The following is a 21,518-nucleotide window of genomic DNA, read 5'->3' as shown; positions in this document are numbered from 1 at the left end:
CTGAGACAAAAAATAAGATAAGCCATCATAAGAAAACATTTAACTGTTGGGATTTCAGTAAAAAAACATTAACCAAAGTTTTATAAAAATATATTCTGCTTATTATACTCTACTGGCAACAATTCAGTCATTATGATTGCCATGCAGCCACTGGGCAAAGGCTCCCTTTCTCTCCTTGATTCCTTTGCCTCATTTGGTCTAGATAAAAATAAATTGAGTATTCTGTTTTCATTTGGGAATTTATATCATACCCAGTCCCAACTGGTGTATACTTTATTGTAACTGTATTGTTCTACTCTATATTTGACACTGGTAAAAATTGTTTTAAAGCAACCAAAATGTGAGTAAATATTATATATATATATATATATATATATATATTGACATTTTAACAGGGGTGTGTAGACTTTTTATATCCACTATATATATATATATATATATATATATATATATATATATATATATATATATATAATCCTATAAAAATGAAATGGTGTCATTTTTATACATAAAAAAGTTTTATTTTATTATGCAATTAACTTCTTCAAATTGGTTAAATAAAATAGCAGCCCTGGAACACTCCTATTCTGCTCCATATGAGGATATAAGCACATTAAAGGAAAATTAAACCCACTTTTTTTTTTTATGATTCAGGTAGAGCATACAATTTAAACAGCTTTCCAATTAACTTCTATTATCAAATGTTCTTCATTCTCTTGTTATCCTTGTTGAAGCAATGCACTACTGGGAGCTAGCTGAACACATCAGGTAAGCCAATGGCAAGAGGTATATATATGCAGCTACCAATCAGCAGACAGCTCCCAGCAGTGCACTGCTGTTACTGAGCCTACCTACATAGGCTTTTCAATAAAGGATACCAAGAAAATAAGGTAAATGTCCAACTTATCTATCTATCTGTGCGTATAGGTATTTTATTTTTTGCCCCCCTCCCAATGACTAACACACAAGTTTATATATATATCCAGTCCGTGAGATGTTCAGGGAGCACAGGACTTGAAGGAAAGCTGCCCTGCTTGGGATGACACGGCTTTGCACTTGATACGTATAAGCAGAGGTCAACTACGGAAGGGTTGAGATCGCTTTAATATACAGTACATCTGTTTTGCAAACTTTTGATGTAGTAACAGAAACTCCATAAAACATTGGTGGGAAGTACTCCTAAAAATACTGGATACCAGTGTAGCACTTTCAAACAAGAGAAGGGGCTAAATCGCTTTAAAATATATTGGCTACGCAAGCCTTAAATGCGGTTATGACTGCTTGTTGACATCACCAGCGGGAGTTATTCCTTAAAGGTCCACTAAACCCAAAATCTTTCTTTCATGATTCAGATAGAGAATACAAATTTAAACAACATTACAATTTACTTCTATTATTTATTTTGGTTCATTTTTTAGATATCCTTAGTTGAAGAAAACGCAATGCACATGGGTGAGCCAATCACACAAGGCTTCTATGTGCAGCAACCAATCAGCAGCTACTGAGCATATCTAGATATGCTTTTCAGCAAAGAATATCAAGAGAATAAAACAAATGAGATAATAGAAGTAAATTAGAAAGATGTTTAAAATTGCATTCTCTTTCTAAATCATGAAAGAAAAAATGTGGGTTTCATGTCCCTTTAAGTGCTGGACAACAGTGACATACCTTGAGACATCAATATTATTTTTGTGTGCTATGTGTTAAGAGCAAGCCGTGTTTACACTACATAACTATCTAGGCGACTGACACATGGTTCAATATATGCCATGGGATTATACAATGCTGATGGATGTCATACGTGTCAATACCATTTCACCTGTGCACTGGGCAGACTGTCTTTGAAAGTACCCATTTCAGCATTTAATTCTTAAATACTAAGAACCCACGGTGGATATTCTAAAATCATAGATATATTCAGTTTGGATACTTTGAAATTTCTTTGCAATATTGCATTACATTTTGTAACATTTACATACTGTGATTTGATTCACTAGAGATTGGCTCAGGGATTTTATTGAGCCTGGGAACGCCCAGTCTAAGAGTTTTTATGAGTGGTATATTGCACAGTATTGTTTGATAATACCTGTGATATAGGTTTAGTAAAACTGTATTTTTTGCATTTGATAGAGTGTGGGGGCTTTATATATATTTTTTGACATATTGAATGTTCTCCCTTATACTAGAGGGGAATTAAGTCCTGAGCATTCTTTTTTTTTGGTTATACGTATTAATAGTTCAGGAGTGCAGCCATGTAATTTTATGTATAGGCATTTTATTGTATTTGTGCCCCAATGACTGACAAGTTTTTGGATTATTTTACACATATTATTATACCAACATTTTTGTCTGACTTTCGGGTGCCTTGGTTATCTCTTCAATTCTTTGCTGGTTCCTAAATTTGACATAAATATATCAACTCCTGCTATATAAATCAAACATTTATAAGTAATGTTTCCATTTGTCAAGAAATCTTCTAAGAAGATGAGTGCTGTCCACTATGAATGAGGAAGAAGTGTTGACATTGCCATTAGTAGATGTCACCTTTTTTAACCAATCATTATTAACACATTTTCTGGTGAGCAAGAGCGTAATAGTATAAAATGTGCCTGTTCCTCTTTTAGGCAAGGTGCTATCAAAAAGGGTATTAACTGCAAGAGAAAGCTGTACCTTACAATTAAACACTATAGACAGCCAGTAGCAAACCCGACTCCAAAAGGAGCGTATCTTAGGGCAATTAAGGTAGGGTCAGAAAATGAACACTTTCCACACACATTAGTAAAATTTTGATGCCACTTATACAACCTGCTTGGGGTCAGGTAATCCTGGTATAGTACCCTAATGTAAGACTCTCTAAGGTCTTAGCCAGTGTAGCTGCCCAGAATCTATTGAGGTTACAGTATACCTGTTCCATGGAGAGTACACATTCCACAGTTTTGTTCCAGGTGTGAAGGATGACTTTTTGTGTATAGGAAACAAAAGTGTTCAATTGGTAGATGGGGGAAATAGTATATGTACCGGTTTTATACATTGTATAAATGGGGTGTAATGGAGAGGGATCCCAAAATAATGATGTCTCTGCTAGTATCTGTGAAATGTAGTGCCTGATATGAAAATAAACAAAAAGATGATTGTAGTGAAAATGTTGAGGTGTCGTAGAACACTCCAAGTTTTTTTTTGTATGTGCATCCAAGCAGTTAGGTTATCTCTGTATATGGGATGAGTAACTTTGCTGGCTCCTAAATTTGACATAAATATTTCAGCTCCTGCTATATAAGTCAAGAATGTAGGCTCTCTCTGTATAGGGGATGTGTGGGTAACTCACCTGGTAGGTCAGAAGGTCTAGCATGAGGGAGAAAAGCTAATGATATAAGTGTAGTCTGGGAGTCCTCCAGCCTGGGCAGAAAGAAGTTAGAGGAGCGCAATTTCATTTTTGAGTGGAATGGAAAGCCCACATTTTTCAGAATTAAATTAGAGGAAAGGGGGGCAAAATAAATAGTGGAAGCATATTGTAAAGTTTTATATTACAATATCAAAGTCTTTAATGTCCCTTTAATAATAGCAGCTTGCTGTGCCCTGAAAGTAAGCACAAATGTTACTTTTTTACTTATGTTTTTTTCAGCTGTGAAACAGATCATCCCAGAGTACAAGAGAAAAAAATAATAATTTAGCAATGATGGCATTTATTTAGCATGTTTAAGCCTTATTCACATCTCCTTAGCATGGTACAACACTATGAAACAATTTAGAGAGGCCAGAATGGAAGCAAAGTGTCCGGTTAAAAATCTACTAATTATGGGGTTGATTTTAAAGGGACAGTCAAGTCCAAAAAAACTTTCATGTTTTAAATAGGGCATGCAATTTTAAACAACTTCCCAATTTACTTTTATCACCAATTTTGCTTTGTTCTCTTGGTATTCTTAGTTGAAAGCTAAAACTAGGAGGTTCAAATGCTAATTTCTTAGACCTTGAAGACTGCCTCTAATCTGAATACATTTTGACCACTAGAGGGCATTAGTTCACATGTTTCATATAGATAACATTGAGCTCATGCACGTAAAGTGACCTAGGAGTGAGCACTGATTGGCTAAACTGCATGTCTGTCAAAAGAACTGAAATAAGCGGGCAGTCAGCAGAAGCTTAGATACAAGATAATTACAGAGGTAAAAACATAATTTATGCTTACCTGATAAATTCCTTTCTTCTGTAGTGTGATCAGTCCACGGGTCATCATTACTTCTGGGATATTACTCCTCCCCAACAGGAAGTGCAAGAGGATTCACCCAGCAGAGCTGCATATAGCTCCTCCCCTCTACGTCACTCCCAGTCATTCGACCAAGGACCAACGAGAAAGGAAAAGCCAAGGGTGAAGTGGTGACTGGAGTATAAATTAAAAAATATTTACCTGCCTTAAAAACAGGGCGGGCCGTGGACTGATCACACTACAGAAGAAAGGAATTTATCAGGTAAGCATAAATTATGTTTTCTTCTGTTAAGTGTGATCAGTCCACGGGTCATCATTACTTCTGGGATACTAATACCAAAGCAAAAGTACACGGATGACGGGAGGGATAGGCAGGCTCTTTATACAGAAGGAACCACTGCCTGAAGAACCTTTCTCCCAAAAATAGCCTCCGATGAAGCAAAAGTGTCAAATTTGTAAAATTTGGAAAAAGTATGAAGCGAAGACCAAGTTGCAGCCTTGCAAATCTGCTCAACAGAGGCCTCATTCTTGAAGGCCCAAGTGGAAGCCACAGCTCTAGTAGAATGAGCTGTAATTCTTTCAGGAGGCTGCTGTCCAGCAGTCTCATAAGCTAAACGAATTATGCTACGAAGCCAAAAAGAAAGAGAGGTAGCAGAAGCTTTTTGACCTCTCCTCTGCCCAGAGTAAACGACAAACAGAGAAGACGTTTGTCGAAATTCCTTAGTTGCCTGTAAGTAAAATTTTAGAGCACGGACTACATCCAGGTTGTGCAGTAGACGTTCCTTCTTCGAAGAAGGATTTGGGCATAAAGAAGGAACAACAATCTCTTGATTGATATTCCTGTTAGTAACTACCTTAGGTAAGAACCCAGGTTTAGTACGCAGAACTACCTTATCCGAATGAAAAATCAAATAAGGAGAATCACAATGTAAGGCTGATAATTCAGAGACTCTTCGAGCCGAGGAAATAGCCATTAAAAATAGAACTTTCCAAGATAACAACTTTATATCAATGGAATGAAGGGGTTCAAACGGAACGCCCTGTAAAACATTAAGAACAAGGTTTAAACTCCATGGTGGAGCAACAGTTTTAAACACAGGCTTAATCCTGGCCAAAGCCTGACAAAAAGCCTGGACGTCAGGAACTTCTGACAGACGTTTGTGTAACAGAATGGACAGAGCTGAGATCTGTCCCTTTAATGAACTAGCAGATAAACCCTTTTCTAAACCTTCTTGTAGAAAAGACAATATCCTAGGAATCCTAACCTTACTCCAAGAGTAACCTTTGGATTCACACCAATATAGGTATTTACGCCATATCTTATGGTAAATCTTTCTGGTAACAGGTTTCCTAGCCTGTATTAAGGTATCAATAACTGACTCAGAAAACCCACGTCTTGATAAAATCAAGCGTTCAATTTCCAAGCAGTCAGCTTCAGAGAAGTTAGATTTTGATGTTTGAAGGGACCCTGTATCAGAAGGTCCTGTTTCAGAGGTAGAGACCAAGGTGGACAGGATGACATGTCCACCAGGTCTGCATACCAAGTCCTGCGTGGCCACGCAGGTGCTATTAGAATCACTGATGCTCTCTCTTGTTTGATTCTGGCAATCAATCGAGGAAGCAACGGGAAGGGTGGAAACACGTAAGCCATCCTGAAGTCCCAAGGTGCTGTCAGAGCATCTATCAGGACTGCTCCTGGATCCCTGGATCTGGACCCGTAACGAGGAAGCTTGGCGTTCTGTCGAGACGCCATGAGATCTATCTCTGGTTTGCCCCAACGTCGAAGTATTTGGGAAAAGACCTCCGGATGAAGTTCCCACTCCCCCGGATGAAAAGTCTGACGACTTAAGAAATCCGCCTCCCAGTTCTCCACTCCCGGGATGTGGATTGCTGACAGGTGGCAAGAGTGAGACTCTGCCCAGCGAATTATCTTTGATACTTCCATCATAGCTAGGGAGCTTCTTGTCCCTCCCTGATGGTTGATGTAAGCTACAGTCGTGATGTTGTCCGACTGAAACCTGATGAACCCCCGAGTTGTCAACTGGGGCCAAGCCAGGAGGGCATTGAGAACTGCTCTCAATTCCAGAATGTTTATTGGCAGGAGACTCTCCTCCTGACTCCATTGTCCCTGAGCCTTCAGAGAATTCCAGACGGCACCCCAACCTAGAAGGCTGGCGTCTGTTGTTACAATTGTCCAGTCTGGTCTGCTGAATGGCATCCCCCTGGACAGATGTGGCCGAGAAAGCCACCATAGAAGAGAATTTCTGGTCTCTTGATCCAGATTCAGAGAAGGGGATAAGTCTGAGTAATCCCCATTCCACTGACTTAGCATGCACAGTTGCAGTGGTCTGAGGTGTAAGCGTGCAAAGGGTACTATGTCCATTGCCGCTACCATTAAGCCGATTACCTCCATGCATTGAGCCACTGACGGGTGTTGAATGGAATGAAGGGTGCGGCAAGCACTTTGAAGTCTTGTTAGCCTGTCCTCTGTCAGGTAAATCTTCATTTCTACAGAATCTATAAGAGTCCCCAGGAAGGGAACTCTTGTGAGTGGAACGAGTGAACTTTTCTTTTCGTCCACCTTCCATCCATGTGACCTTAGAAATGCCAGTACTAACTCTGTATGAGACTTGGCAGTTTGAAAGCTTGAAGCTTGTATCAGAATGTCGTCTAGGTATGGAGCTACCGAGATTCCCCGCGGTCTTAGTACCGCCAGAAGAGCACCCAGAACCTTTGTGAAGATTCTTGGAGCTGTAGCCAATCCGAATGGAAGAGCCACAAACTGGTAATGCCTGTCTAGGAAGGCAAACCTTAGGTACCGGTAATGATCTTTGTGAATCGGTATGTGAAGGTAAGCATCTTTTAAATCTACAGTGGTCATGTACTGACCCTCTTGGATCATAGGTAAAATTGTCCGAATAGTCTCCATCTTGAACGATGGAACTCTTAGGAATTTGTTTAGGATCTTTAAGTCCAGGATTGGTCTGAAAGTTCCCTCTTTTTTGGGAACCACAAACAGATTTGAGTAAAACCCCTGTCCCTGTTCCGATCGTGGAACTGGATGGATTACTCCCATTAACAAGAGCTCTTGTACGCAGCGTAGAAACGCCTCTTTCTTTGTCTGGATTGTTGACAACCTTGACAGATGAAATCTCTCTCTTGGAGGAGAGTATTTGAAGTCCAGAAGGTATCCCTGAGATATTATCTCTAGCGCCCAGGGATCCTGGACATCTCTTGCCCAAGCCTGGGCGAAGAGAGAAAGTCTGCCCCCCACTAGATCCGATCCCGGATCGGGGGCCCTCAATTCATGCTGTTTTAGGGGCAGCAGCAGGTTTCCTGGTCTGCTTGCCCTTGTTCCAGGACTGGTTAGGTTTCCAGCCTTGTCTGTAGCGAGCAACAGCTCCTTCCTGTTTTGGTGCAGAGGAAGTTGATGCTGCTCCTGCTTTGAAATTACGAAAGGAACGAAAATTAGACTGTCTAGTCTTAGCTTTGGCTTTGTCCTGAGGCAGGGCATGGCCTTTACCTCCTGTAATGTCAGCGATAATCTCTTGCAACCCGGGCCCGAATAAGGTCTGCCCTTTGAAAGGTATATTAAGCAATTTAGACTTAGAAGTAACATCAGCTGACCAGGATTTTAGCCACAGCGCCCTGCGTGCCTGAATGGCGAATCCTGAATTCTTCGCCGTAAGTTTAGTAAGATGTACTACGGCCTCCGAAATGAATGAATTAGCTAGTTTAAGGACTCTAAGCCTGTCCGTAATGTCGTCCAGAGTAGCTGAACTAATGTTCTCTTCCAGAGACTCAATCCAGAATGCCGCTGCAGCCGTGATCGGCGCAATGCATGCAAGGGGTTGCAATATAAAACCTTGTTGAACAAACATTTTCTTAAGGTAACCCTCTAATTTTTTATCCATTGGATCTGAAAAAGCACAGCTATCCTCCACCGGGATAGTGGTACGCTTAGCTAAAGTAGAAACTGCTCCCTCCACCTTAGGGACCGTTTGCCATAAGTCCCATGTGGTGGCGTCTATTGGAAACATTTTTCTAAATATTGGAGGGGGTGAGAACGGCACACCGGGTCTATCCCACTCCTTAGTAACAATTTCAGTAAGTCTCTTAGGTATAGGAAAAACCTCAGTACTCGCCGGTACCGCAAAATATTTATCCAACCTACACATTTTCTCTGGTATTGCAACTGTGTTACAATCATTCAGAGCCGCTAACACCTCCCCTAGTAATAAACAGAGGTTTTCCAGTTTAAATTTAAAATTTGAAATATCTGAATCCAGTCTGTTTGGATCAGAACCGTCACCCACAGAATGAAGTTCTCCGTCCTCATGTTCTGCCACCTGTGACGCAGTGTCTGACATGGCCCTAATATTATCAGCGCACTCTGTTCTCACCCCAGAGTGATCACGCTTACCTCTTAGTTCTGGTAATTTAGCCAAAACTTCAGTCATAACAGTAGCCATATCCTGTAATGTGATTTGTAATGGCCGCCCGGATGTACTCGGCGCTACAATATCACGCACCTCCCGATCGGGAGATGCAGGTACTGACACGTGAGGCGAGTTAGTCGGCATAACTCTCCCCTCGTTGTTTGGTGAAATTTGTTCAATTTGTACAGATTGACTTTTATTTAAAGTAGCATCAATACAGTTAGTACATAAATTTCTATTGGGCTCCACTTTGGCATTGCAACAAATGACACAGGTATCATCCTCTGAATCAGACATGTTTAACACACTAGCAAATAAACTTGCAACTTGGAATACAATTCAATTAGAATAATATTAAAAACGTACTGTGCCTTTAAGAAGCACAGAAGATCTATGACAGTTGAAAATTAATAAATTGAAACAGTTATAGCCTCAATCCCTGTAAACAACACAACTTTAGCAAAGGTTTAATCCCATTAGCAAAGATAACAAATTCTGAAAGCAGGAATAAACGTTTTTTATCTCAGTCAACTATAATTCTCACAGCTCTGCTGAGAGAAATTACCTCCCTCAAAATAAGTTTTGAAGACCCCTGAGCTCTGTAGAGATGAACCGGATCATGCAGGAAATACAATGAGCTGCTGACTGAAAATATCTGATGCGTAGCAAAAGCGCCAAAAAACGGCCCCTCCCCCTCACACACAGCAGTGAGAGAGAACAGAAACTGTCAGAAAAAAGATTAAGCAACTGCCAAGTGGAAAAATAGTGCTCAAACATTTATTCACTCAGTACCTCAGCAAATGAAAACGATTTTACATTCCAGCAAAAACGTTAAACATAATTTCTAGTTATTAAACAGCTTTATGTACTTCTTACAGTGTAATTCTAGTGAAGTACCATTCCCCAGAATACTGAAGTGTAAAGTATACATACATGACATTATATCGGTATGGCAGGATTTTCTCATCAATTCCATTGTCAGAAAATAAAAGCTGCTACATACCTCTATGCAGATTCATCTGCCCGCTGTCCCCTGATCTGAAGTTTACCTCTCCTCAGATGGCCGAGAAACAGCAATATGATCTTAACTACTCCGGCTAAAATCATAGCAAAAACTCTGGTAGATTCTTCTTCAAACTCTGCCAGAGAGGTAATAACACACTCCGGTGCTATTTTAAAGTAACAAACTTTTGATTGAAGATATAAAACTAAATATAATCACCATAGTCCTCTCACACATCCTATCTAGTCGTTGGGTGCAAGAGAATGACTGGGAGTGACGTAGAGGGGAGGAGCTATATGCAGCTCTGCTGGGTGAATCCTCTTGCACTTCCTGTTGGGGAGGAGTAATATCCCAGAAGTAATGATGACCCGTGGACTGATCACACTTAACAGAAGAAAAGTATATTAATATAACTGTGTTGGTTGTGCAAAACTGGGGAATGGGTAATAAAGGGATTATCTTTATTTTTAAACAACACAAATTCTGGTGTTGACTGTCCCTTTAATCTAGACAATCATGTTTTTTGGCTGTTTTTCAGCTCCCAGTAAGTCTTTTAATTGACATGGGAAAAATCACAATGCTAACAATAATACTATTCTTCTATTTCAAAACGTGAGATCGGATATCAAAAAAGTTACTCATACAATGCATGGACAGCATCCACTGCGGAGATCAAAATCCACCCAACCACAAGTTATCATTCATGTAGGAACACAGCAAAATCATCAACCAAAGGCCCTTGATAAATGCTCAACACGCACAAATTTAACACACATAGGGGCTGATTTATCATGGCACAAATGGGGCCAAATACCCCTGTTTCCGCGCAAGCCTTCATACTCGCCGGAAACAGGAGTTAAGAAGCAGCAGTCTTAATCCGCCCAATTACATACAATCGAGTTGATTGACACCCCTGCTAGCGGTCGTTTGGCCACAAATCTGCATGGGGCGGCATTGCACAAGCAGTTCACCAGAACTGCTTGTGCAATGATAAATGCTGTCAGCATATGCTGTCGGCATTTATCGATGTCTGGCAGACATGATCGCTATACAGCGTATCAAGTCCGCCAGACAAGATGATAAATCGGCCCCATAGGATAAACAATAATAACATTGGCCACCAATCTGCGCCTGTTTGGACGCAAGACACAATATGGCACTGGCCATGCCAACAATGGCAACGGTCCTTCTTGATGATGACCAAATTGTTTAAATAAAAATTTGTACTAAACACGTGATCACCATCAATTAAAAACACAAAGAAAACATAACTTCAAGATATTGATAGCTGAAACTTGCAGAGGAGGACACTTTCAGGAGAAAAGAGCAAGTTGGACCAGCAATATTGAGGATGTGTAGCCTGGTCAGTTGGTGAGAGTGCCTGGGCATTCTGGAGATGAGTTTTATTTTTTTGTATATTAATTCATATTTCAGTGATCAACATCAAATATCGTGTGAGTTATCACGCTTGGCTGTGTTTGACTTGTTAAAATTGTGATTGTTTTGATAAAAAAAAAAAGAATTAGCAAACAGTCTTATTTTTTCAATACAGAATGAGAATTTTGGAAAGATTGGAATTGAGGCCTCTGATAGCTATAAATATTAGGGGAGATATTTATTTTTTGTACAATGTGCAAATAATCATTACCTTAGAAGCAGTATCTGTGATAGAGAACTATAAAAAGTCTATTATTGATTTGTTTATTTATTTTAGAAAATGTAAAATGTTTGCTGTGCAAAATGGAAGGCATCAAGAAATAAATGAAATACAGGTCTTGAGGAGATGTAGTGAGAGTGCAATAAAGGTTTAACAATTGATGTAGTAATCAATGTGTCACAAGATGAATTAACAATTTACATAAATAACAGTATCATTGATTTTGGTTTTACAATGATAGTAGTGTTAATAATAAGCTAGTTGCAGAGGTGAAAGTTAATATAGGGCAATCAATAGCTGGCATTAAAGTATTACAGATACCAAGTAGGTTTTAGATTTTGATAGGAAATCAAAGAAACAATAAAAATAAATACCATTAATACAATGAGATTAGAGAATCAGACCGAAAAGCCATAAAAAGGGAGATAACCTGCATAAATTAGAACAGTATAAATTTACTAAGATAAAGAAGTGTGAGAAAATATACCAGATGATGAAATTGGCAAAAATAGTCAAATTTGAAAAGAATCAAGACATGGCTTTATAATGTTAGTGAGCTAGAAAAATATTATGAGGAAGTAATTATGATTGTGTGAAAAAAACCTGCAACTCAAACATTAAAATAAATATAAAAATATAAAATAGGATCTGATTGACTAGAATGCAAGAGATCTCAACACACTCTAATACTCTAAAATATGGAATAAAACCTGGAGCATTGTATTTCAATGGATCAGCTGCCCTTACTCTAATTAGCAATAAAACAACCCTCTGCTACTACTATTAACCCTAATCACAAACATCTCCACTACACAATCTCTTCCCACCTTCCCACCACAAACATCTCCACTACACAATCTCTTCCCACCACAAACATCTCCACTACACAATCACTTCCCACCTTCCCACCACAAACATCTCCACTACACAATCACTTCCCACCTTCCCACCACAAACATCTCCCCTACACAATCTCTTCCCACCACAAATATCTCCACTAACAATCTCTTCCCACCTTCCCACCACAAATATCTCCACTACACAATCTCTTCCCACCACAAACATCACCACTACATAATCACTTCCCACCACAAACATCACCACTACACAATCACTTCCCACCACAAACATCTCCACTACCCAATCTCTTCCCACCTTCCCACCACAAACATCACCACTACACAATCAAACCCACCACAAAAATCTCTCTACACTCTATTCCAACTACAAAATCCCCCTCTACGCAATCACTTCCCAACAAAACATCTCCCTATACAAGCACTTCCAAACCACAAACATCCCCACTACATAATCTCTTTTCACCACTAACTTCCCCCTACACAATATCTTCTTATCACAAACATTTCCATTATACAATCTCCTCCCGCCACAAACATCCCCACTACACAATCACTTCCCACCACAAACATATCCCTTACACAATCTCTTCCCACCACAAACATCCCCACTACACAATCTCTTTCCACCTTCCCACCACAAACATCTCCACTACACAATCTCTTCCCACCACAAACATCTCCCCTACACAATCACTTCCCACCTTCCCACCACAAACATCTCCACTACACAATCACTTCCCACCTTCCCACCACAAACATCTCCCCTACACAATCTCTTCCCACCACAAATATCTCCACTAACAATCTCTTCCCACCTTCCCACCACAAATATCTCCACTACACAATCTCTTCCTACCACAAACATTACCACTACATAATCACTTCCCACCACAAACATCACCACTACACAATCACTTCCCACCACAAACATCTCCACTGCACAATCACTTCCCACCACAAACATCTCCACTACACAATCGCTTCCCACCTTCCCACCACAAACATCTCCACTACACAATCTCTTCCCACCAAAAACATCACCACTACACAATCACTTCCCACCACAAACATCTCCACTAGACAATCGCTTCCCACCTTCCCACCAAAAACATCACCACTACACAATCACTTCCCACCATAAACAGCCCCACAATAGAATCTCTTTTCACTACTAACATCCCCTCTACACAATATCTTCCCACCACAAAAAATGTATACAAACCCTTCCCACCACAAACATCCCTTCTACACAATCTCTTCCCACCACAAACATCTCAACTAAATAATTTCTTAGCACCACAGACATCCCATTTACACAATCCCTCCACCATATGGTCCCTCCCTCATCACAAATACCCTCCCACAATCTAACCCCCTACACATTCTTCCAATTACAAATAACCATCTAACAATGAAGCCCCTATCAAAACATATTCAGTTGCTGCTCTTTTATATTTATGACAGAAATGTGAGTACCATGTCCCTTTAAAATGTCAAAACAAAAGGATAAAAACAAAGAAAACAATGACAACCATATTGTGTGCTAGGATTTTTAAAATAATTGTAAAATATTTGACATCTAGGCTATAAGTCATAATATAAAAGTGTTTGGCCTATGATTTGCCATCAAAATCTATGTTTCTATGGTGAGTGAAACTGAATAAAAAAAACAAGGAATGCATTATACTAATATTTAAAACAATGCCTATGGGTGGATAATGTCCAAAGAATAAATTATAATGCACCATTTAAAGCACTTAGAGCAAATACTGTGATTCCCTATCAACATGATTCAGCAAATACTGAGTGAAACCAAGGCTAATTATCCACATTCATTTGGATTTAAAAACTGCTTAGGTGCAATTTAGGATGTTTATAGAGCACCATAAACAATATCATAAACACTCTGCTTATATTTTATTTCAGCAAAGATGAAAGAGAAACTATGCAACAGAATATTTCATGATAATTTGTGGGATTTCTTCTGCAGTATCTGATCTCAAGTAACTCTTGGATCCTGGCATCTTATTCATATTACTAACCATCAAAGGTCTAGATTACAAGTCACTGGATAACTGTTGCGTGCGAGCCATAAGGGGTTTTTCACGGCTGTTTCTGAACGTCGTAAGTAGCGCATGTATTAAAAGTTGAAACTAAACGCGTTCACTTATGCTAAATTTAACGTACGTCGGGATAGTACAACTTCAATGCTCTGGTTAACATCAAAAATACACCAACAGTACATTTGCACTCATAACAACACTGTCTAATAAAAAAATAAAAAAAATGTGCATAAAAAAGTTATAAGGGCTCAGATATGACGTCTCAAGTGTTAGTGGAATAGAGATACATACATACACAACACATGTCTAAATATGTATATATATGTGTATGTATATATGTTTATATATGTGTACATATGTATTTATACACATAACTATTTATGTATACATATATAGACATATATATAAGTGCATTGGAGCCCTTTGCAGTCAAGTAGCTGAAAACTTGTAAAATTATATTTATGCAATATTAATTTTTAATAAAGTGTTTATGTATTTACTGTAAATATTTCACATTCCAATGTTCTTTTTATATACAGTATATATATATATATATATATATATATATATATATATATATATATCTGTACACACACACACATATATATATATATATATATATATATATATATATATATATATATATAAATACAGATTAGAACTTAGATGAACCAATCCAGCACTAGCTCATATATGAGCTAGTGCTGGATTGGTTCACCTAAGTGCTAATCTGTATTTTTTCAATTTAATTATTTGTGAACCCCGTGCACTAAGGTGACCTGACAATATTGTTAGTTCGGCCCCCTTTGTCTCGTGAGCCTTTTGGTATATCCAAGGAGCTGGTTACACTTTTTCAATATATACTGTATATATATATAACAAAAAAAATCAAATATATAAATATGTATTTAAGAAAAACAGAACATACTCTGCTATGTGAAATATTCAAGTTTCATGTCAGGTTAGCACACTTTGATTTCTTGCACGGCTATTGGCTAAGAGGTGGAAACGTCACCACTCAGCCAAACAGCGATCTGCCGTGGGCTGCCTGAGCAGCTCAGTGCGACGAACGCTGCAAACAAATAAAGGAGTTTTCAGCATGAAGTATTTTATACTTCATGAATGAAAGTCCCCTTTATTTGTTTCAATGGTAAATACTAGCGTTTCACAAACGCTAGGATTTACCATCACTTTAAGGGAAAAAATACATTATAAAGTCCTTTTGAAATAACTGCATGTGACAAATGTGATAATAAAACAGTGGGCTGAATCTAGTATATAGTGCTTTAAAATGTAAGACATTAATTAAATGTAACCCTACACTATTTTATTTTAAAAAAAAAATACCTTATTGTTTTACACTTATGCAGGCAGAAGATTTCAACAAACCTCTCTGTAAAACAGAACATTGTCACTGTATTCATACGTCTTTTTCTATTATTTAGAGCCTCAGTTTGCATATCTGGTGATGTCACAGAAATAAATAGAACAAACAAATGAGTTTGTCCTTTGTTACATTTATATTTAGGTCTTCTATTATTTTATAACATACTATAAATTTTATTAATGCATTAACACTTTGCTTGCTGCAATTGTTTTCCACCAGCCAAACACCCCACAGCCACTTGCCTTATTCGATGGCGCTAATATGGACTTGTTACTGGAGTAGACAAGACTTGCCGCTGACATTCTGTTAGCAAATATTGAATTGTTTTGGAGTTCCTTATCTGATCACCCCTGCTGAGGCAGATTAGGGGCATTTATGTACATTTATGCATGGTAGAGCACTTTATTAAAGACTACTGCTTGTATATAACTGTGTTTTTTAATCCCTGCAAAGAAGTTAACATAATGTTAAAGTCAGCTCCAGTGGAGCAATGCACTACTGGGAGCTAGCTGAAAACATCTGGTGAGCCAGTAACATGAGACAAATGTGTATAGCCACCAATCATCAGCTAGCTCCCAATAGAGTAGGATGAACATAGTATTTTTCAAAAAGGATAAAAAGTGAAGAAAGTACATTTAAAAATAGAAGTGAATGTAAATGTGTCTTAAAAATCACATGCTCTATCTGAATCATGAAAGTTTAATTTTGACTTTCCTATCCATTTAAAGGGATAGGAAACCCAAAATGTTTATTTCATGATTCAGATAGAGCATGTGGTTTTAAACAACTTTCTAATTTACTTCTATTATCAATTTTTCTTCATTCTCTTTGTATCTTTTGTTGAAAACCAGGGACGAAAGCTTAAGAGCCTGCCCATTTCTTGAGCACTATATGGCAGCAGTTTTGCAAGAATGCTATCCATTTGCAAGAGCACTAAATAGCAGCACTATTTCCTGTCATGTAGTGCTCCAGACACCTACCTAGGTATCTCTTCACAATTGGAAACTTTTTTTAAATGGTATGTTCTGTCTGAATTACAAAATAAATGTTTTGGGTTTCATATACCATAAGGATCAAACCCTCCCATTATAGATAGTAGCTTAAAACATAACACAGACAAATAACAACATAACACCTGCGTTGGATGAAGGCTGGAACGGTTGCATTTATTAATTTGAACATCTCCAAAAATCAGGCATATAAAAACTACACTTTTCTTAAACAGAAATAGGGTTTTAAATAGGAAGGCAGTTAGAATACTATATCCCCACATAGCAGGTCAGGGCCCAGGTAAGTCTCTTTTTGGGAAGCCCCTGCCGGGCTACACCATCATCCCTACAAGACACCCTCAGGAGCCATGGGTCAGCAGAGGGATGGGGTGCTCCAGGCTCCGACCTGCAGCATCTTGCCCCTCCCATTAGCTCAGCACTTGCTCCCTTTCGATCTTTGAACATCACCAAATGAGCTCTGACACCGCCAGCTAGGATGTGAATATATAATACTCTCCAAATCTATTAAGGTCTAATGAGTCCCGAGATGTAACACATCTCGGCCTCCTAAGGGAGACAAAATTACCGCTCACAGAACAGGCTAGGTCGACTGACCATACACCCCCCAACAGCATTAGACAACAACCCTATGGAAGTCTGTTACTCCATGCCGTCATTCCCATGCACCTGAGAAGGAGGAAAAGACATTATATAAAGGGGGGGAGGGGAAACCAGGACATAATCCATGAATGAAAGAGGAAGATCTTTTATAGTAAGCTTTAGGCCCACCCTTCCCATAGCAACAATGTAACATTCCCAAACCATGCCTCTATCTTTCAGGGAGAGCCAACTCTTAAGACGTTCCAATCATATTTATTTTCTTTAAACTAGCATTAAGTCTGCAGGGTGCAATTCCAGTTCTCAGAATTGAAAATCTCTTAATATAAACAAAATTTCGCATGAGTAGTAGATTTTTTTTCTGACAAATTTCTAAGTTAGTTTTATTTTCCTTTTACACTGTAACATGTGACAGCCACCAGCCAATAGTAGGAGTTGGTGAATTGGAAAGTTGTTTAAAATTGTGTGCTGTATCTGAATCATGATCAAGTTTAATTTTGACTTTAGTGGTCCTTTAAGACTTATAATCATTAAAACAAAATACGTGTAAATTTGATCAGATAATGTGAATAAAAACAAATGAACTTCACAATAATTTATTACATATCCTGTTAAAAAAAAAAAAGAGTTCAGTTTAAAGGGACAGTATACACTCATTTTCATATAACTGCATGTAATAGACACTACTATAAAGAATAAGATGCACAGATACTGATATAAAAATTCAGTATAAAACTGTTAAACGTACTTAGACGCTCTCAGTTTAGCTCTGTTGAAAAGGTATCTGGAAAGCCCACTGCAAGTGGGAAATAATACATTCCCCCCCCTCCCCCTTCATTTGCATATGAAAAGACACTTTGCGTAGGTAGCTGATGGTATTCTTATAAAACTTTGGGGCTTGGTTAGGAGTCTGAAAATCAGAGCAATGTTATTTAAAAATAAGCAAAACTATAAATTTTTTAAAAAAAACTAAAAACTTTATGGGCTATATAAATAGATCATCTACAAAACATTTATGCAAAGAAAAAAATTAGTGTATAATGTCCCTTTAAGGCTAAACTGGTTCTTTGTTCTATGATCTGAGCTTATCTTTTACAAAATGCTAACACAGAAAGAAGTCAACAAATCCTTAATAGTATTTACATTTTCATAAAGGGAAGTTCTTTGATAACAAAATAATAATTAGTTAATTCACTATCAGCTAGATTACAAGTTGTGCGTTCGTGTTTTAACGCTGAAAAAATGGCAATTTCCGCATTAAAACAGCACCACAGCCGTTACAAGTCTTGTCGGTATAGCTGTACCGCAAGCCTTTTAGTCAGTCCCGCACACGTAAAAATTACATTTTTTCATAGGACTTCTATAGCGCTGCCATTACGAGTTTTGCGGTCAGGCTAAAAAGCTAGCGTTGCAGCCTATACCGACAAGATCCATTCCGCAATCTAAAAGCAGTAGTTATAAGTTTTACGCTACAAAACTGTAACATAAAACTCATAACTAAAGTGTTTCAAAGTACACTAACACCCATAAACTACCTATTAACCCCTAATCTGCCGCTCCCGACATCGCCGCCACTAAAAATAATTAACCCCTGTTCCGCTGCTCCCCGACATCATCACCACGATAATAAAGTTATTAACCTCTAAACCGCCGCACTTCCCGCATCGCAAACACTATTTAAATATTATTAACCCCTAATCTGCCGTCCGCCCACATCGCCCCCACTGTACTAAAGTTATTAAGCCCTACACCGCCGCCACTATAATACACAAGTTATTAATCCCTAAACCGCAAGCCCCCACAACGAAATATACTAAAGTAAACTAAAGCCTCCCCTAACGTTATATTAAAATTACAATTTCCCTAGCTTAAATTAAATTAAAACTTACCTGTCAAATTAAAAGTTTAAACTAACAATTAAACTAATATAATTATTAAACTAAAATTAAACTTACTACCAATTATATAAAACTAAACTACACATTAAAAAAATCCTAACACTACTCAAAAACAAAACATAAAAAAGACTAAATTACGAAAAATAACAAACACTAAATTACGAAAAATAACAAACGACATTATCCAAAATAAAAAATGAATTACAGCTCTTTTCCATGAAAATAAATACAAAGACCCCCCCCAACAGTAAAACCCACCACCCAACCAACCCCCAAAATAAAAAAACTAATTCTAAAAAAAACGAATCTACCCATTGCCCTGAAAAGGGCATTTGTATGGGCATTGCCATTAAATGGACATTTAGTTATTTTGCTGCCCAAACCCTAATCTAAAAAAAAAACACCCAAAAAACCCTTAAAAAAACCTAACACTAACCCCCAACGATCCACTTACAGATTTTAAAGTCCCGCTTGAACGATCTTCATTCAGGCAGCGAGAAGTCTTCATCCAGACGGCCTCTTCTATCTTCATCCAGACGGAGAAGTCCTCATCCAGGTGGTGAAAAGTCTTCATCCAGGCAGCACGGAGCGGGTCCATCCTGAAGACATAGAGAGCGGAGCCTCCTCTTCATATGGTCGCCGACGTACACTGAATCTTCAATGCAAGGGAGCCGTTTAAAAATGGCGTCCCTTGCATTCCTATTGGCTGAAAATTTTGACTCAGCCAATAGTAATTAGAGCTGCTAAAATCTTATTGGCTGTTCAAATCAGCCAATAGGATTTAAGCAGCTCTCATTCTATTGGATGATATTTTAAATATGTTAAAGTTAGGGGGTGTTAGGGTTAAGTCAGGGTTGGATTTAGGGGTTAATAGTTTAATTTAGGTTGTTGCGATGTGGGAGGCTGGCGATTTAGGGGTTAATAGGTTTATTTAGTGGTAGTGATGTGGGAGGCCAGAGGTTTAGGGGTTAATACCTTTATTTAGTGGCGGCGATGTCGGGGAGCGGCAGAATAGGGGTTAATAACTTTATTATAGTGGCGGTGATGTTGGGGTGCGTCGGAATAGGGTTTAATAACTTTATTATAGTGGCTGCGATATCGGTAGTGGCAGATTAGGGGTTAATAACTTTATTAAAGTGGCGGCGATATAGGGAGTGGCAGATTAGGGGTTAATAACTTTATTTAAGTAGCGACGATATCGGGAGTGGCAGATTAGGGGTTAATAACTGTAGGTAGGTGGCAGCGATGTCGGGGCGGCAGATTAGGGGTGTATAGACTCTGGGTTTATGTTAGGTTTAAACGTAACTTTTATTTTCCTCATAGACATCAACGGGGCTGCGTTACGGAGCTTTTCATTCCACGATCGCAGGTGTTAGGCTTTTTTCTGACCCGCTCTCCCCATTGATGTCTATGGGGGAAGCTTGCACGAGCACGTCAAAGCAGTGCTAGTATTTTGTGCGGTATAGAGCTTAAAAGCACCATATCGCACGCACAAGGCAGCTGTTTGAAAACTTGTAATGGCTGCGCTATAGGGGGTTAAATAACGCAACTTTTGTTACGTTGGTTAATTTACCCATAGCGCGCATAACTCATAATCTAGCTGATTGTAATGTAGGTGCCTCACATTGAAAACCCTAGTGAGATAAACAGCTGTCAGGATAAAATCGTCCTTTATAAAATTCTTTGAGGGGCCATAATGAGACTTTTGTTTCCACAGCAGAGCGCTTTAAGTCATCAGCACCTCAATCTCTAACTTGTTAAAAGTTTTAACTGTTATTTTTTAGATGAGTGTAAAATTGCATTTTCATATGAATTATAGCCAAGGTCAATATAGTGGTGGCTGATTGTGTCACTAATTCTTGTTTTGGGAAAAAAGGGTAAAAATTCGGCACATCCGACTCCCTTTTAAGTCAACTACTTACAGTCATCCATGTCCTTTTGGGTTGTTATTAGTGTAGCTGTTTGTGCAATCCAAGGTGGAAGCCTGGTAAAGGGCTAAATTTATTAAGCTAGGGCGGACAGGGGCGCACATATGCGCCCCTGTCCGCCCCAGCTTGCCTCAGGCGTCCAGCAATTCACTGGCGGAATTAAACATTTCACACGAGCGCTATTGTGCTCTCGCGTGCAATGCCGCCCCCCTGCCTGCGCACAGCCAATGAAGAGCGGGCAGGGGCTGTCAATCTCCCCAGACAAAGGAGACCAGGGAAATTGAAATTCTCCACCTAAGAGGTGGGGAAGAGGTTAGAGAAGCTGCGGTCTGATGGCTGCTGCTTGATAAATACTGACTGCGGGTTCTCTTGTGAGAACCTGCAGTCATATGGAGGTAAAGGGCTTGATAAATCGAGCCCAAAGAGTATATACACAAATAATACCTCATACAGGGGATGAGAACATGGCAGG

At 38.8% G+C, this 21,518-nt stretch overlaps 1 protein-coding gene across 1 annotated transcript in view; it reads right to left on the bottom strand.

The window, feature by feature from the left end:
* IDUA (alpha-L-iduronidase) overlaps nt 1–21,518 on the bottom strand; it is a 287,029-nt gene that overhangs the window by 229,687 nt on the left and 35,824 nt on the right. The window lies entirely within an intron of this gene.

Source organism: Bombina bombina, chromosome 2 (assembly GCF_027579735.1).
Source record: "Bombina bombina isolate aBomBom1 chromosome 2, aBomBom1.pri, whole genome shotgun sequence".
NCBI lineage: Eukaryota > Metazoa > Chordata > Amphibia > Anura > Bombinatoridae > Bombina > Bombina bombina.
Note: the sequence above shows the minus strand (reverse complement) of the source record. Positions and strands in the feature narration are given on the sequence as shown.